The 17,803-nt window shown below is 44.7% G+C and overlaps 1 protein-coding gene across 12 annotated transcripts in view; it reads left to right on the forward strand.

The window, feature by feature from the left end:
- anks1b (ankyrin repeat and sterile alpha motif domain containing 1B) overlaps positions 1-17,803 on the forward strand; it is a 1,303,035-nt gene that overhangs the window by 7,472 nt on the left and 1,277,760 nt on the right. The window lies entirely within an intron of this gene.

Below are 17,803 nucleotides of genomic sequence, written 5' to 3' on the forward strand. Positions count from 1 at the left end.
CACCCATCTGGTCTGAATTTTACACTGGGAGATGAATCTTGGCTGCCCCAGCATACAAGTCGGGGCAATAGACCAGTTACTGTATTACTGGATAAGTAATCCAGAGGCCTGGATAATCATCTGGAGATATGATTTCAAATCCTTTCAGTTGTGAAGTTGAACTCCGTCAGTTAACCAAAGCTGGTATAAAAAGACTAGAATCAGTCACGGTGACCATGAAGCTACTGTCATAAAAACCCAACTGGTTCACTAATGTCCTTCGGGAAAAGTATCCTGTTGTCCTTGCCTGACTTGACCTACTTGTGTCTCCAGACTCTCAACAATATAGTTGACTCTTAACTTCCCTCTGGCTTATTTGTCATTTCAATTACTTGGATGAACCTCTACAAGAAAATATATCAGAATAAAAATGGGCAAATGAGCCCATCAGTGTCAACTTGGCATCAGGCACAGTAAAGGCACACCCAAACACAGTTGACCCTCCAATGACTTATCCACTAACATCCATCGGGTTTCTAATTGGCTTGAGGTGAGACTTCTACCCCCATCAGGCGGAAGCCTGGTCAGTGGGAGCTGCCAGCCAATCAAATGGCTGACCGTCCTCTGTTCCCAGCAGCACCATCAGGAGTGTGTGGCTGCTGCTGGGTCTGCAGGGAAATGAACTGTAATGAAATCAGTGTGGAAAGTTAATTCAGGGTCTCTCAGGAGCCAGGCTAGCTAATGTTATCAGGGTGGACATGGAAGGGGGGGGGGGGGGGGGGGGGGGGGGGGGGGGGGGAGTGAGGAAATGCTGGGAGGGGGGAATACCCTGGGGGAAGGGGTGCCTTGTCTGGCATGGGGTGTCAAAGCAGGAACTCCACGCTTCTTTGCTCAGCCACAGTCTCTCATGTTTCACTGGGTGGGGTTGGGATACTTGACCCCTGTGTTTCCCCCCCCCCTCCTCTCTCCCCCCCCCCCCCCCCCCCCCCCCCCCCCCCACCACCACCACCTTGGATGAAATTCTAGCAATGGTGCAAGGTGCTCTATAAGTAGTTTGAGACTCAGTTGGCCCATGAATGAGGAAACCTCAATATTTGCCCCTCCACGTGTATACTTGCAGATGCTGCTGCTGCCGTAGTGTTCAATTTTACACTGTCTTGACCTGCCAACACGCACCTGAGAGTGAGGCGGGGGGATGGGGGGGGGGGGGGGGGGGGGGGTTGTTTTGATCTTCACAATAAAGTCGTTCAAATTAATGGGACACTGCAACCTAGGGCATTCTGAGTAAGGAACCACTCTGATTAGTCTCGGGAAAACCTTTATAGAGAATGTAGAGTTAAGTTGTTATGAGCTTTGTGTTATAAGTGTAGGTGTTTTTGTGTAATCTTTTGTATACAGTGCACTTCCTGAAATGCACACTCTAACATATTCCCTGTCTCATTTTGTTGATGTAACTCCTGTTACGACCAGGTGAGAAGGGATGAACTGACGCCCCTCGATTGAACCTCATTGGATGGCCACAACAAAAGTTTAAGTTTCTTTTTCAAATCCAAATGTAATTTACTATTTAAGCGGTGAGCGGTAGGGAGCCATTCGGGATTCAAAGAGCAAATTTATGACCTTTAAAGTTGAGAAAAATAACAAGGTGGCATCAAGCATTCATTGGTCATGTTCTTTCCCCCCCCCCCCCCCCCCATTTTAAATATTGTGGCTGATTTGGGTTGGCTGCTTTCTTTGATGCGGTCTGATGTAGAAGATGTTGCAATTATTAGAAGATCTCAGATCGCTGATAGGTTTTTTGGCAGTGTTAGGTTTTTAGTACAGTTAGCTTTTCGAACTGGGTGACATTTATTCCAAAAGAGGGAGAGAGCCCTCAGCTTATTTCCTCTGCTGAAGACTTTCTGGCCTTTGTCACTTGCAATCTCTCTCTATTGGTTGGTAGCCTTGCCCCTACATACCTTGCTCCGAAATACTCCTCCAATTGTGTACTTCCAAGAGACTTTGGGTGGGTTGGCCTGTGGCAGCAATTGCTTCAATATTTAGTACTTTGCATTTTTATGTCTCTTCCTTCGTAAGTTACGGGTTTCAATATGTGTCTGGAATATAGGAAATGTCTCTCTCTTCACACTCGCCTGAGGGTGAATTGTCAGATTCTTATTCACAATTAAATGCAATTTTAAGCAGTTTACTTTGTCTGTTAAAATTGAAAAATCAGTTGAAAGTTGAAAAATCATATTTTCAAAACCGAAGGGGCATAGCCTCTTGACATGCCATTGTTTGGAAGCAGCATATACTCAAACTCACGATGATACGCTACCCATAATGTTGCAAACCTTTGGCTGAGAATTTCCTTTGCAATTGTACACTGAGGTATGTAGAATGCAGGATAAAACAAATAGGCAAGCAAAAACATTGGAATTTAGGGGTTGAGTGGCACGTGCCAGTATATCCAAATTCGCCCGTTCTTTTATGATCTGGCAGAGGGGCCAATAGATGAATGGAACCCTTAAAAAATAACCACAATTTACCAAACATTGTATGTAGATTTTCTACAGTCGTGCTTGCTCAGAGGCTCTCTTCAGTTTATGGTCATGATTTTTTTAGGCACAGCAGGAAAGAGTTATTTTTCTGGCATCTTACTGAGTTTTTAAAAAACATGGATCCTCCTGAGACCTGCGCTGCACTTTTCTTGAATGTATTTTGGGCACGTAACATTAAAAATTGAAATGCTTCCTTGATTTGCAGGTTCTTAAACATGCCGCACCAAATGTACATGAACAATGCTTGAATGGGTTGAAACTTTAATTTTTAGCACTAGAAAGAATATATGATGTGAAAGACAAAATCTTGTGGAGGCTGAAACTTTGATCTATGAACAGAACGTTGGAAATACTCAGCAGAATCATGCAGCATTTGTGTAGAGGGAAACCGAGGCATTGTTTCAGGTCAGCGACCTTTTCGTCACAACTGAAAAATATTACAGAGAATAGTTTTTAGCAAGTATATACAGTGGCAGGGTAAGGGGGGGTGCGGAAGGAAAGAACAAAAGGAAAGGTCCATGATCGGGTGGAAGGTAGGAGCGATTAAATATGATAGTGTCAAGCAAAAGGTGGATTGTAATGAAACAAAATAAAAAACGGTAAATGGCAAAAGCATAATCGATATCCGCATATGTCCAAATTGAAAGGTTTTATGATCTGAGATGTTAAATTCAATGTGGAATCCATAAGACTGTAACAAGACTAATTGGAAGATGAGTGTCTGTTCCTTAAGCTTCACTGGGACAGTGTCGGAAGTTGAACATAGGTTGAAGGAACAGTGGGGTGGGGTGGTAGTCTGTGTAGAGGTATTACGGTACCTAGTATTGCTGGAACACCATTGGTAGATATTGGATGTTTCCTATTGGTCAAGCTGTATGGTAGCTCTGCCCTGCAAGGCAGGGTATAAGAACCCGTGCCGCTCCAGCAGCCTTCTTTCTGTACCTGAGCTGCTGGGGGAAACATCTAGCTTAATAAAGCCTTCAGTTGGACTACAACCTCGCTTTAGTGGTCATTGATCGTGCATCAGGTGGGAAATTAATGTTGGGGTGATCCTGAACTTGCAGAGTGAACAGAGGTGTTTTGCGAAGGGGTGACCCATGTGATGGGACGTTAATCTTGTTGTTAAGGTTAAAAGGATGGAGGGAATTGATTAACTACCTTGAGCAGCTATAAAGAGAGACTTCTGGGATACTGGATGTGGGGAAAGGAGGAGGCAGCCATTTCTAATGTTGCATCATGTAATAAATCCAGTATTAATTTGGCTTCCTACTTCAACTGGCTTCAAAATGAATTGGCATGGTAGCAGCAAATCGTTGGCTAAAGATAAAGATTGGAAACGAAGAATTCTTTTTCAGACAGAAGATTATAATCAGAGTTACTTTTGTGGAAAATGGCGGATGAAAGCTAGAAAAGGGTATGATTACTTCACCGCTGTTCTCTGAATCTGAACCTTCCGATCACTGGAAAAATAGTGAGTATGTGGACATATGTTACAGCATTACTGAAGAGAAAACAAGGTATGGCTTTGACGTTGTTGCTTCCTGGTAAAAGTAGAATCAGTAGCAAAGTATTTTGTCAGTTGGATGCCTGTTAGCTGGATAGTGTTGAAGGCTTGGATGTTCAATTAAGTTTCATGGATAAAATGTACAAGAAAAATGATCTGTTTGATGCACATGGCATGGTCAGACTTTGATAGATTTTTAAAAAAATGAATATATTGCATGAAGGAATATATCACGGACTTTAACAGACTACAAAAAGATTGCAGGAATTCAATCTGGAAATTCTTTGTTCCATGCTTGGGTTCAAGTTACTGGATTGTGCTAAGGGTTATTCCATATGGATAGATTCCCGGTTTTAGAATTCTCAAAAAGAGACATCCTTTTGGATACAGTTGCCTGATTCTTAAAATAAAATCCGGGGGTAGCTGTGGAATTTAAACAAACGTGTGTGCACATTGAGCGATGAATCATGGTATTTCTCTGTTGGATCTGTCTTGCTAAATTTCGGCTAACTCGAGTGAAAGTAGATCCAGCAATGTTCCAGCAGTACCACAAAGGGAAGCTCTCGGGCATCTTTATGATGCATCTTAGTTGTCTTTGGGGAAGTTCTATAGAATTTGAGCAAGTTGCTTATATATAAGATTAAAGGGGAATTTTCAAGATTGGAAGTCATTCTTTGGAAGCCTTTATATAGGCTTAGATATTAAGCAGAATAGTCTGAAGTTCCTGTCTACAAAGCTTTAATTCCTGTTCTCAATCTTGTTATTATGAATTCCTGCACTACATTTTCATAATGAAGATTGCCTATGTAAACCTGTCAGTGGTGAGGGTGTAAGTTACAGCATCAAAAGTTGACATGGGGTAAGGAATCCAGTTATAATTGTTGAAAAATAAATACTTTAACCTGGTAAGAAGTTGCAGTAAAAAATCTAAAATGTAAACTTTCCTCAAAGCACCACATAATGGAATCGACCTTTTGAGGGGCTCTCCAAGCACTTGGAAGTGGAATGAAAAGGAAGTATAATGGTACCTCCGTCTAAAGTATTAAAAGCAATACCCTGGTGTGACAAGAAATCAGGAGAGTGTGAAGGAGCGATTAAATATGATAGTGTCAAGCAAAAGGTGGGTGGTAATTAAACAAAAAAAACGGTAAATGACAAAAGCATAATCGAACAGTTTATGCAAAAGATCAATATATTTGCTTTTTTTTTGGTCAGTTGCAAAATTGTCTGTATTCTGTAGTGAGATATTCTGGCCTTGATGAAATCATCTGCGTGTAAGAATGAAATGATTTAAATCTTATTTATTGAAAGAATGTCAAACACCTCTAATAAGTATTTGTGTAAAAGGTCGAGTGCCCAGTTTCCTCCCTGCGATACATGCACAATCTGTAGAAAGCCCTGTGCCATATATGAGCTCCGTGTTAGTGAAGTCCCAGTCTTGCAGTTGGCTGCTCCAAACTTTGTTATTACAAAATGTTCAGTTTTGTTTTTCCCAGAGCCTTGGCTGAAGCTCTCTGACTCCACTCTTGGTGATTCCCTGCTGTAAATTAAATGTACAGCTGGAAGGTGTGATGAAGTTATCACTGCACTGTTAATGCTTTAGGACCTAGAACTGATCAGAGAAGAATCATTTCGCTCTCCATTATAATTGCGGTCTGCTCTCGGTTCCAAAATGCTCTACAATTTTGTATTCCTTGATCCCAAACTGTGAGACGACCATCAAATTGATGTGATGAAGATTGTTTTATCAAATTATTATGGACGGTGAGGCAGGTCTGACTGCTACTGTATTAAAATTAACCTTGATTTAAAAAATAATAATTTTATGGATATTAATTGTTTTTAGTTACAAAGTGGCTAAATTGATGATCAGGGATGTAGCACAAGCAAGACTCACCAGACCTAACTATGGCTTTATGCAAGAACCATTCAATGAAATTGTCAATACTTGCCTTTTTATTGTTGTTGAATAATTCAAATAGTAATGTGAAAATAAAAAGTTATGTACTGATTGTAAAATAAGGTTTTCTCAATTAAGAACGGTTAAATAAATTCCGAGGAATGTGTTTTGGAAAAGATATTGTCGGTGTTTGCTTTTCAGTTCTGGCTTTTCTGAGACAGATCTGATGGAACAGTGTCACTGAGTGGAATTGAATAGATCAAACAAGCCGAGATTGGCTCGGAGTGCTCACTGCACAGACTGTTTACTCAGCTGTGAACTGGCTTCTTGTAGAAGACTGAATTAATGCTCTGGTGGATAGTAATGCTGCCCTTGAACAGAAAATGTGGTAGTGGGTGATTATAACCCTTTTAGCTGTATTATGACTTTCTGTTGGTCATTTTACTTTTTAAAAAGCATACATTTTTAAACGTTTTACTCCTAATGATTTATGATGGCACTCCACCATGGTTGATTGTTGAGACACAAGATGTGGGATCTTATTTTGCTTGTGCTGCAAGAATTTGGGGGTTTGGACCAATTACCCCATTAACACTCTGGTTTTGAAATGATATCCATATTAGTGATAGTTCTATTTTATTCAGCATTAGCAAAACTTGACGCATGCTACTATCTGAACAGCTATATTGAATAGCAATGGTATTATCATCGAACCTGTTTGGAAGCATGATCTCAAATGTGAGGCATAGAAAATGCAGGCTAAGATGTATATAAAATCTGAAGACCTCAATTAATTAGTGTATGGTATGCTTTGAAGAGGTATTGACACTTGAGAGGATGCAATACAGATATTAGGGTGCTTTTTAAATGAATAAACACAAATAAAGGCTTTAAATTTTATTTGTTAGAAAATTGAAGATTATTGGACGATGTGATTGAAATGTTTAAAATTATGATGGGACATAAGGCATAGATGAAGCCAATTGTCTCCAGTCATTGAAGAGTTCCAGTTACAGATTTATCATCAATGTAGAACAGATGGGAGGTGAAACTTATCTGCACAGAAAGAATTGTAAGCCCATGGAATTAACTTCCTGTGTTCATAAGGCTGAAATTCTGATCTTTCTGGGTTAGTTTTGATGGGTGGTTGAAAGTATTTGGGAACAATTTAGGTAAAGACAATAAGATCTGTTTAGTCATGGGCTGGGTAGTTCCTGACATTGGTTGGTGGAGCTGAATTATTTGTTCTATAGAATCCCTACAGTGCAGAAGGAGGCCATTCAGCCCATCGTGTCTGCACTGACAGTCTGAAAGAGCACTCTACCTGGGGCTCACTCCCCACCCTATCCTCCTTATCCAGCAGATTGATCAAGGCCAATCCACCTATCCACATTTCTGGATTGTGGGGGGGAAGCCAGAGCACCTGGGAAAAAACCCATGCAGACACTGGGAGAACATGCAAACTCCACACAGTCAACCAAGGTCAGAATCAAACCCGGGTCCCTGGCTCTGAGGCAGCAGTGCTAACCACTGTGGCACCGTAACATTGGTAAGGTTATAATTTCAGTGAATACCTAATGGCTGGTTACTGAGCAACATGGGAAAGAGCTTGGGACTTTCTAGTTTTGGTTACAAGGGAAATATGAGTAAACCATTCGGCCCTTTGAGTCTGCTCTACCATTCAAATAGATCATGGCACGGTGGCACAATGATTAGAACTGCTGCCTACCACTTCCGGTTGCGGTAATGCGGAGCTAAGTCACACATTCGGCGGCTCCCGCAAAATCTGACTTTTGGGCTCTTTTCAGGGCCCCCAATGGAACCTTTTCGACGTATCCCGGTGTGGGAAGGAGTCTATAACAGCTCCCCGTCAGTATATGGCTTCAACTAGGAGCAGGGTGACAAAAAAGGCGGTGGTGGACCCGAAGAAGGTGAGAGGGAAGAAGGACAAAATGGCGGCGGGCGGAGACCAGGCAGCATGGATGCAGTGGGCGGAGGAGCAGCAGGAGGGTATCCAGCGCTGCTTCACAGAGATTAAAATGGACCTGCTAGAGCCGATGAAGGCCTCTATTGATAAGCTGCTGGAGACACAGACGGCCCAGGGGGTGGCGATCTGCGAGGCTCGACAAAAGATCTCGGACAATGAGGACGAGATCTTAGGCCTGGCGGTAAAGGTGGAGGCGCATGAGGCGCTCCACAAGAAATGGCAGGAGCGGTTCAAGGAGATGGAGAATCGGTCGAGGCGGAAGAACTTGCGGATTCTGGGCCTCCCGGCGGGGCTGGAGGGGTCGGACGTGGGGGCCTATGTGGTCACCATGTTGAACTCGCTGATGGGAGCGGGGTCCTTCCAGGGGCCCCTGGAGCTGGAAGGGTCCCAGGGAGTGCTGGCGAGGAGGCCCAAGGCTAATGAGCTTCCACGGGCGGTGCTGGTGAGGTTCCATCGGTTCGTCAATCGGGAGTGTGTGCTCAGGTGGGCCAAGAAGGAGAGGAGCAGAAGGTTGGAGAACGTGGAGGTTCGAATATAGCAGGACTGGAGAGTGGAGGTGGCGAAGAGGAGGCCGGGTACAATCGAGCGAAGGCTGTGCTGCACAGGCAGGGGGTGAAGTTTGGCATGTTGCAGCCAGTGCGACTGTGGGTTACCTACAAGGACCGGCACGATTACTTTGAGTCTCCGGAGAAACGTGGGCCTTTGTTCAGGCCGAGAAGTTGGACACAGATTGAGGGTCGGGATGGGCGATTGGGGACTGCGGTTGATATGTTATGTTTATGTTTTTTTTCGAGGGGGGGCCCGCGTGTTCGCGCACCTGAAGGGGCTCGAGGCGGATGTGGTTATGCTTCAGGAGACACACCTGAAGGTGGCAGACCAGGTAAGATTGAAGAAAGGGTGGGTAGGTCAGGTGTTTCACTCGGGGCTGGATGCCAAAAAATCGAGGGGTGGCGATCTTAGTGGGAAAGAAGGTGTCATTCGAGGCGTCGAGCATTGTGGCAGATAATGGCGGTAGGTACATAATGATAAGTGGTAATTTGCAGGGAGAGAGGGTGGTACTGGTCCATGTGTATGCCCCGAACTGGGACGATGCGGGTTTTATGCGGCGTATGTTGGGTCGGATCCCAGACTTGGAAGTGGGGGGCCTGATAATGGGGGGAGACTTTAACACGGTGCTGGATCCGGCACTGGATCGCTCCAGGTCTAGGACAGGTAGGAAGCCGGCGGCGGCTAGAGTGCTGAGGGGGTGTATGGACCAGATGGGAGGGGTGGACCCGTGGAGATTTGCAAGGCCGGAGCTAGGGAATTTTCATTCTTCTCACATGTCCATAAGGCTTGATAGCGAGAGTAGAGGATACTGAGTATTCGGCAATAGCCATTTCGGACCATGCCCCGCATTGGGTGGACCTGGAGATGGGGGAGGAGAGGGACCAGCGCCCGCTGTGGCGCTTGGAGGTGGGGCTGTTGGCGGACGTGGAGGTGAGTGAGTGGGTTTGAGGAAGTATGGAGAGGTACTTGGAGACCAATGACAACGGGGAGGTCCGAGTGGGGATGGTATGGGAGGCACTGAAGGCGGTAGTGAGGGGAGAGTTGATCTCCATTAGGGCCCACAAGGAGCGGGGGGAGAGGGAGAGGCTGGTGGGGGAGATGGTGAGGGTAAACAGGAGGCATGCGGAGGAGCCCGAGGAAGGATTGTTGAGGAAGAGGCATAGCCTCCAGGCCGAATTCGACCTGGTGACCACCAGGAAGGCAGAGGTGCAGTGGAGGAAGGCCCAGGGGGCGATTTACGAGTTTGGGGAAAAGGCAAGCCGGATGCTGGCGCATCAGCTTCGGAAGCGGGATGCAGCTCGGGAGATCGGGAGAGTTGAGGACAGGGGAGGGAGTGTGGTGCGGAGTGGGGTTGGCATCAATGGGGTCTTCAGGGACTTTTACGAGGAATTGTACCGATACGAGCCCCCATGTACCGATACGAGCCCCCACGTACCGATACGAGCCCCCACGGGAGGAGGGAGGGATGGGCGGCTTCCTGGACCGGCTGGTGTTTCCAAAGGTGGAAGAGGGACTGGTGGTGGGAATGGGGGCCCCGATTGGGCTGGAGGAGCAGATCGAAGGGATAGGAAGCATGCAGGCGGGGAAGGCACTGTGGCCGGACGGTTTCCCGGTCGAATTTTATAAAAAATATATGGACCTGTTAGTCAGGACCTTTAATGAGGCAAGGGGGGGGGGGGGGGGGGGGGCTTTGCCCCCGACAATGCCCCGGGCACTGATCTTTTTGATCCTGAAGTGGGACAAGGATCCCCTGCAATTTGGGTGTTACAGACTGATTTCCTTGCTAAATGTAGATGCCAAGGTGCTGGCGAAGGTCTTAGCCACGAGGATTGAGGATTGTGTGCCGCAAATCATCCATGAAGACCAGACGGGGTTTGTGAAGGGGAGACAGTTGAACGTGAATGTGCGGAGGCTTTTGAACGTTATCATGATGCCGGTGAGGGAGGGGGAGGCGGAGATCGTGGTGGCGATGGACGCTGAGAAAGCCTTAGACAGGGTAGAGTGGGGGTACCTGTGGGAGGTGCTGAAGAGGTTCGGGTTTGGGGAGGGGTTTGTCAGGTGGGTTAGGCTGTTGTATGAGGTCCCGATGGCGAGTGTGGCCACAAACCGGAGGAGGTCCGGTACTTTCGGTTGCACCAAGGGACGAGACGGGTGTCCCTTGTCCCCCCAGCTCTTCGCACTGGCGATTGAATCCCTGGCTATGGCACTGAGGGAGTCGAGGAACTGGAGGGGGTTGGTGCGGGGTGGGGAGGAGCATAGGGTGTCACACTATGCGGATGACCTGCTGCTGTATGTGGCGGACCCCGTGGAAGGAATGCCAGAGGTAATGAAGATTCTTAGGGAATTTGCCAACTTCGCCTGGTAGCCCGGCGAAGGATTCTTCTTCAGTGGAAGGATGCGAGGCTCCGAAGCGTGGAATCCTGGATCAGTGATATGGCAGGGTTCATTAAATTGGAGAGCGTGAAACTCGCCTTGAGAGGGTCGGTACAAGGGTTCTTTAGGCGGTGGCAACCGTTCTTAGACTTTCTGGCAGAACGATAGACATTGGCCAATGGCAGCAGCAGCTCGGGCGGGGGGGGTTTACTTTATTATTGTTTTTGTTATTTACACTGAAGGGTCTGAGGGGGTGTATATACCTGTTTGTTAAGTCGGGGTGTTAATGTTAATTTATTATTTATGTACAGGGGGGTATGGGGGGTTGCTTTTCTAGATTGTGTTTTGTACTTAACCCTGTTGGGTTCTTTTTTTTTTCTCTCATTTTGTTATTGATATTTTATGAAAACGTTTAATAAAAATTATTTACAAAAAATAAAGAACTGCTGCCTCCCAGCGCCGAGGACGTGATTTGGAATCTGACTTGGGTCACTATCCGCGTGGAGTTTGAACATTCTCCCCGTGTCTGCGTAGGTCTCACCCCACAACCCAAAAAGATTTGCAGGGTAGGTGAATTGGCCATGCTAAATTGCCACTTAATTGGGAAAAAAGAATTGGGTATTTTAAATTTATTTTAAAAAAACCTAGATCATGGCAGATATTCTACCTTAATGCCATTTTCCTGCACAATCTCCAAATCCTTCAGTGTCTCACTATCTAGAAATCTACCAATTACTGTCTTGAAGATAAGTCATTTACTGAGTATGTAGAGCCTTCTGAGGTAGAGAATTCCAAAGACTACCCTCTGGAAGAAATTTCTCCTCATCTTGGTCCTAAATAGCCTATGTTTTTTCCGAGGCACTGTCTCCTGGTCCTAGACATCCCCAGTCAGGGGGAAACTCTTTCCTCTATCTACCTTGTCGAACCCTTTAAGAATTTAGTATGTTTTGAAGAGATTACCTCTCATTCCCCTTAACTCTCAAGTATATAGGCTCAGTCGTCTCAATCTCTGCTCAAAGGCCATCTCGGGGAACAGAATGGTGAATCTCATTGCACTCACTTCACATGGCAAATATATCCTTCCTGGGGTAAGGAGACCAAAACCAAAAATTCCAGATATTGTGTCTTACCAATACTCTTGGTAAGATAGCAATTGGCGCAATTGCGGGAAGACCTCTTTACTCCTGTATTCAAATCCTCTTGCGATTGAAGGTGATCACATCATTTGCCTTCCTAATTGCTTGTGACACTTGCATGCCAGTTTTCAATGACTATGAATAAGGATACCCACATCCCGTTGGAAATCAGCACGACCCAATCTCTCACCATTTACAAAATGCTGCGCGTTCTGTTTTGCTACCAAACTTGAAAACTTCACATTTTTCCACATTACCTTCCATCTTCTATGTTCTTGCTCACTCACTTAGCCTTTTGAAATTTCAGTGCATCCTTCTTGCAACTCTCATTCTCACCTAATTTTGTGTTGTCAGCTAAACGTTTCGTCCCCACGTCCAAATCATTGCTGTCAATCGAAAGTCGCTGGGGCCCAAGCACTGATTCTTGCGAGAGCTCAGCCTGCCAACCGAGAATAACCCATATATTCTTGCACTGTTTTCTGTCCGTTAACCGATTCTCAACCCATACCACTGTAATACCCCTAATCCCATGCGCTCTAATTCTGTTTACTAACCTCTTGTGTGATACAGTATTGAAAGCATTCTGAAAATCCAAATTGGCCTCATGCACTGGTTTATCCCCATATCCTGCTAGTTACGTCCTCAAAACAGTTTGTAAAACATGATTTTCCTTTCATAAATCAATGTTCACTCTTGCAACCCTACCATTATTTTTTAAGTGTTCAGTTCTCGCATCCCTTCTAATTAATCCTAGCATTTTCTTTCTCAAACAATGGGGTAACGTTTTGTATCCGTTAATCTGCAGGAACTGTTTCCGAATCTGTCAAATTTTGGAAGATGGCCATCAATGCATCCACTATTTCTCCAGCCATGTCTTTCAACATTCTGGGGTGTAGATCCATGGGGTTTAGCAACTTCTAGTTTCACTAATTTCTCCAGGACTACATTTTTTTTTTACAAATATAGTTTCTTTCAGTTCCTCATTCTTTCAAATACCTTGGTTCCTGTATTCCTGGGAGGTTTTTGTATCTTCGTCCATGAAGATGGATGCAAATTATTTGTTTAGTTTCTCTGCCATTTCCTTATTCTCCATTATGATAATTTCCTTTTTACATTCCCATAGAGAATTTTATAGTCTGCTTTTGTCTTTTGCTAGTTTGCTCTTATACTATTTTCTTTTTCTTTATCAGCTTCTTGTTCTCCTTTAAATTCTAAAAAACTCCTAGATTTTTGGCAACATTATAACTTTGTATCAGATCAATCTTTAACTTGTTAGCCATATTTGGATCATTTTTCCTGTTGGTATTTTGTGCCTCAAAGGAACATATATTTAATGTAAACCATATATTAACTCATTAAATATTAGCCATTGCCCGTGTACCATCATATCTTTTAATGTAGTTCCTTGATCTACCACAACTTGCCTCTCATATCTTTGGAGTTTCCTTTGTTTAGATTTAAGTCCCTTGTTTTGGATTGCAATGCATCACTTTCAAACTTTAACTTTTACATGATTATATTATGGTCACTCTTTACAATACGATTGTTAATTAGCCCGTTCTCATCAGCTCCTGAACAAACTGTTCGAGAAAACCATTTCATAAACATTCAAGAAATTCATCCTCAACAAGAGTGCTAATTTGTTTTCATCTGTCCACATGTGGATTGAGGTTCCTGTGATTACTGCATTACCCTTCTTACATGCATCTCTAATTTCCTGATTTATAGTGTGCTCTGCATTACCAGTACTGTTTGGTGGCCTATAAATAAATCCCACCGATATTTGTTGCCCCTTGCTGTTTCCTAGCCCACCCAAACTGATCTACGATTCTCACTCACTAATGTACTGATTTATTCATTTTCAGTATTCAGTAGCAGAATATTGTGCCCCTGTTTGGTCAAGACCATCATACACACACCCAGCCGAATGCTACCATACATGTCATTACTGTAACACTAGCTCAACACCGCTCCTTGTCCTGGCAAATATCACTCCTCCGCATATCCGCCGACTTGCAAGAACCCACAAAATTATAGAAACATTCCTCAATGGCTCCCACCTGCCACTTCAATTCAGCCCACCCAAGGTACAATTCCCATCAAAAAGGCTGATCTGGAAAAACCCTCCCACACAAGACTTCAGCACAAATTCCAGCTGGACAAATGAATGGGAATCATTGGACATGACAAACATCCACCTGGCCTCAAACCCACAAATAAGGGCTGCCTGGTTTTAACCTTCCAAGAGAAGAGTGACCTACCCGACCCCGGCCCCTGCTTGGCCAACCTCCACAGATGGGACATTAGTGTCAGCCCCCTGTGAGCCCGTGGGAGCAAGCCACGTCATAGATGGATGGCAGGGAAATATTGATTGGGATATCTAGTTTTGTTTCAGTTGTTTGATCCATAACATGTGTCATCCAGGTCATTTGAGAATTGTGAATTATCAATTTGGTTTAATATACTTACTATTCCCCACATCACACCCATTTAAAAAGAATGCCTACGAGTACCAATTCTTGGTAAGGAATATTGAGTATATTTTCAAGAAGTCAAAAATATATATTCCTGTGAATTCTGATTTACCCTGTTTCAGTACCCACTGCAGCTTAAGCAGCATGTAACTGGTAAAATCAAGTTTTTAAAACTATAATTCAGTGTTTGAAAATAGTACCAGTAGTTTTCACTTTGGAAATGCCTCCCTGATTTGACCACCTTGTGATGTCAGCTGTGTTTTGAAAATATGAAGGGCAATAAATTTTACATTTTTGAGTATTTGGGGAAAACCCCCTCCCAGCAAAAATTGAAAATCTGAGACCAAAGCAGAAATCAAGAAATATGCAGGAGGCACACCTTAAACTATAACCGTTTGATCCGTTCGCAGAATACTCTTTACACTGTAATAACGAAAGTGTTTGCGTTTCCCGTTTTTTGCTGACTGATACATGAACGGTGTTGGCGACAGAGCAAGTGAAAGCTCACTTTTGCCACTTCCTGTTTAACTGTTTGAATAACACTTTGCCTTTTATGATGAATGGATTCAAGCCGTGAGCATTCGGTTACACCATCCACAGAAAATTGCAGTTGTTAATGATCAGCCTCTGATTTGCTTGGCGAGCAGGGTGTTACTGAATTAAAGACGTGTCGACCTTTTTTATGAATGCAGATCTCTTACAAATATGAGTCAGATTTCTAAAATGAAAGTTTGGGGAGCCACTTGGTTTCCTGGCACATAAACTGATCAACTTCCATCTTGGCACTGATAATAGCACAAGTTGTCATCCCAGTGCGTGATTAAGCAGGCACGAGATTGGCATTGAGGGAACTGAAGTATGTCAGATGGATATAAATTATATGATCGTGTGGGAGGACTACCCATCTGTGGGTTGTGAAATTAGAATTCTGGTAAGCTATGATATTCAGTAAATGGATATATGACCTGCTCAGCGATGCTGTTGGAACATTGCTGAATATTCTGGGAGGCAGATGTACAGCAAATTCTAATACTGATGAAGGTTTGTAAAATCCTGGTCAGTATGTAAGGTTTGGATTAGTAAAGCAGTCATCTGAAGAGAATTGTTTCCTTAACAGATTTGCATTTTGGAACAACATCTCCAAGTTTACTCCCTCCCCCTCGTTTCTGGAAATATACTTGCTTCTTGCCATTCCCCACCCCACCCGCCCCTTGACCAGAAGAGAAGCAATAGGGAAAAGACTGATCTGAGCTACTGCTGCAATGTGAGAGCATGGAAAGAATGCTCCCAGAAATGCTTACCAGCCTAGACTATTTCAGGCCCTGAACACTGTACCTGCAATTCTGAGGAACTGTGCATTGCTTCTCAAAGGAGATTTTTTGAAGCTGTGTTTCACCTTTCAACTTCCACAGTCATCACAGCATCACCCGTTGCCGCGCTTCACTCCTTCGCAGGCTCGAAGAGCCAGATGGCCTGCTCCTAGTACTTATGTTCGCTTTGGGTACTCACCAGGCCGTCACACAACATATTAGTAACATAGTCAGCCCACAGTTCTTGCTTCTGTTAAGCAGTTAATTGATGGGAAGGGGTAACGTGACATTAGCACAGGAGCGGCTGTGTTTTCGCGAGCTCTACCTCCACTTGGCTTTTGATCCTTTATTTTATCCTCATGCACATTCGACCGTTATCTTTTTTTGGAGGGATATGTCTTGCGTTAATTCCTTGGATGACCCTGGTCAGAGTTTGGTGGTGAGGAGCCAAGTTGAATTGGAGAGAATTCTCATTTGATTGGGGCAGTTGGAGATGGCTGGGGTGGGGCCCAGCCTGCAGTGGCGGTTGTTGCTGGTAAGTGGGCCTACTCCTCGGTGATGCTGTATGCATCGGGATGATGACTGCCAATGTGAATGATGTTCTGGATGATGATCTTGGCTCAGTGGTGCAGTTTTCTGTATGCTGTTGATTTCACGTTGTCGTCTTTTCCCCTGACAAGGGTGTATGATGCTTGAACATGAGGGTCAGGGTAGTTTGTTATCCTGTTATAACAAAAACCATACTGAATCAGTGAAGTGATGTGTAGTTTGTGCACAGTCCTTTCTTTTATGTGCAGTAATCCTTGCATCATGAGAAAGGGCTGAATTTTAGACACCTTTAACTTGTTTATAGAGAAGATGAGTGGAGCGATGCTGAGGTAATGGGTGGAAGGTTGGTGTTGCGGGTGATCGGGTTAGATTAGTCCTCACTTGGATTGAGGATTGGGTTTTAATTTTGCATTTCGCTTTTTGTTGTTGTTTTGAATTTTGAGAATCCGTACTTGTCTCCTTCAAAGGTCTGTGCAGGGCAGCACGGTAGCATTGTTTGGGCAGCACGGTAGCATTGTGGATAGCACAATTGCTTCACAACTCCAAGGTCCCAGGTTCAATTCCGGCTTGGGTCACTGAGCGGATTCTGCACATCCTTCCCGTGTGTGCGTGGGTTTCCTCCGGATGCTCCGGTTTCCTCCCACAGTCCAAAGATGTGCAGGTTAGGTGGATTGGCCATGATAAATTGCCCTTGGTGTCCAAAATTGCCCTTAGTGTTGGGTGGGGTTACTGGGTTATGGGGATAGGGTGGAGGTGGGGATAGGGTGGAGGTGTGGACCTTGGGTAGGGTGCTCTTTCCAAGAGCCGGTGCAGACTCGATGGGCTGAATGGTCTCTTTCGGCACTGTAAATTCTATGATAATCTATGATCATGTATCCTGGAAGGACTGGGTTCCTTCTGAATCTTTTTGAGGTTAGCGTTTTTCGGGCAATTGGGGTCAGGGCAAATGAGTGGTGGCACGAGGGTTGGTGTGGTCGGCTTGTCCTTGTTCGATTTGTTGCAGTGAGAGTCTGTATGCTCCGTCTCTCTGTTGTTGGAGTCCTTCAGTTTGGTGGTAGGCTTGATGGGGGAGCTGGGTGCCCTCCTCTGATGGTCTTGTGTATTGGTTTCATGAATATCCACCTCGTTGTGGTTGGGTCTTCCATGGGGAAGAAGTGATTTTGTCTCCGAGGCAGCACTGCCCTCTGCCCTAATACTGCCCTGTCCCCTAATATCCTTCATGCTGCCCTGTGTCTAACGTTTTGGGGTTTACTTGGGGTGGGGGTGACGGGGTGGGGGTGGGAGGCAGTTTCTTCTCCATCTGCGTGAGAAACGTGCTGTTATAAGCCCTCTTTTGGTTAGTAGGTTGGTGCGTTGCCCTGGTGGGGTTAGTGAGGTGCAGGGCCAGCTGGGTGGTGAGTTCTGGCATGTGTTGAGTGTCTTGGGGGTATTGCCTCCTTTGTCTCGGTGTGCTGGACTAGGCCAAGTCTGGTACTGTCATTGATATTCTGTTGCCTTCTTAT

Source organism: Scyliorhinus torazame, chromosome 13 (genome assembly GCF_047496885.1).
Source record: "Scyliorhinus torazame isolate Kashiwa2021f chromosome 13, sScyTor2.1, whole genome shotgun sequence".
In the NCBI taxonomy this organism is placed as follows: domain Eukaryota; kingdom Metazoa; phylum Chordata; class Chondrichthyes; order Carcharhiniformes; family Scyliorhinidae; genus Scyliorhinus; species Scyliorhinus torazame.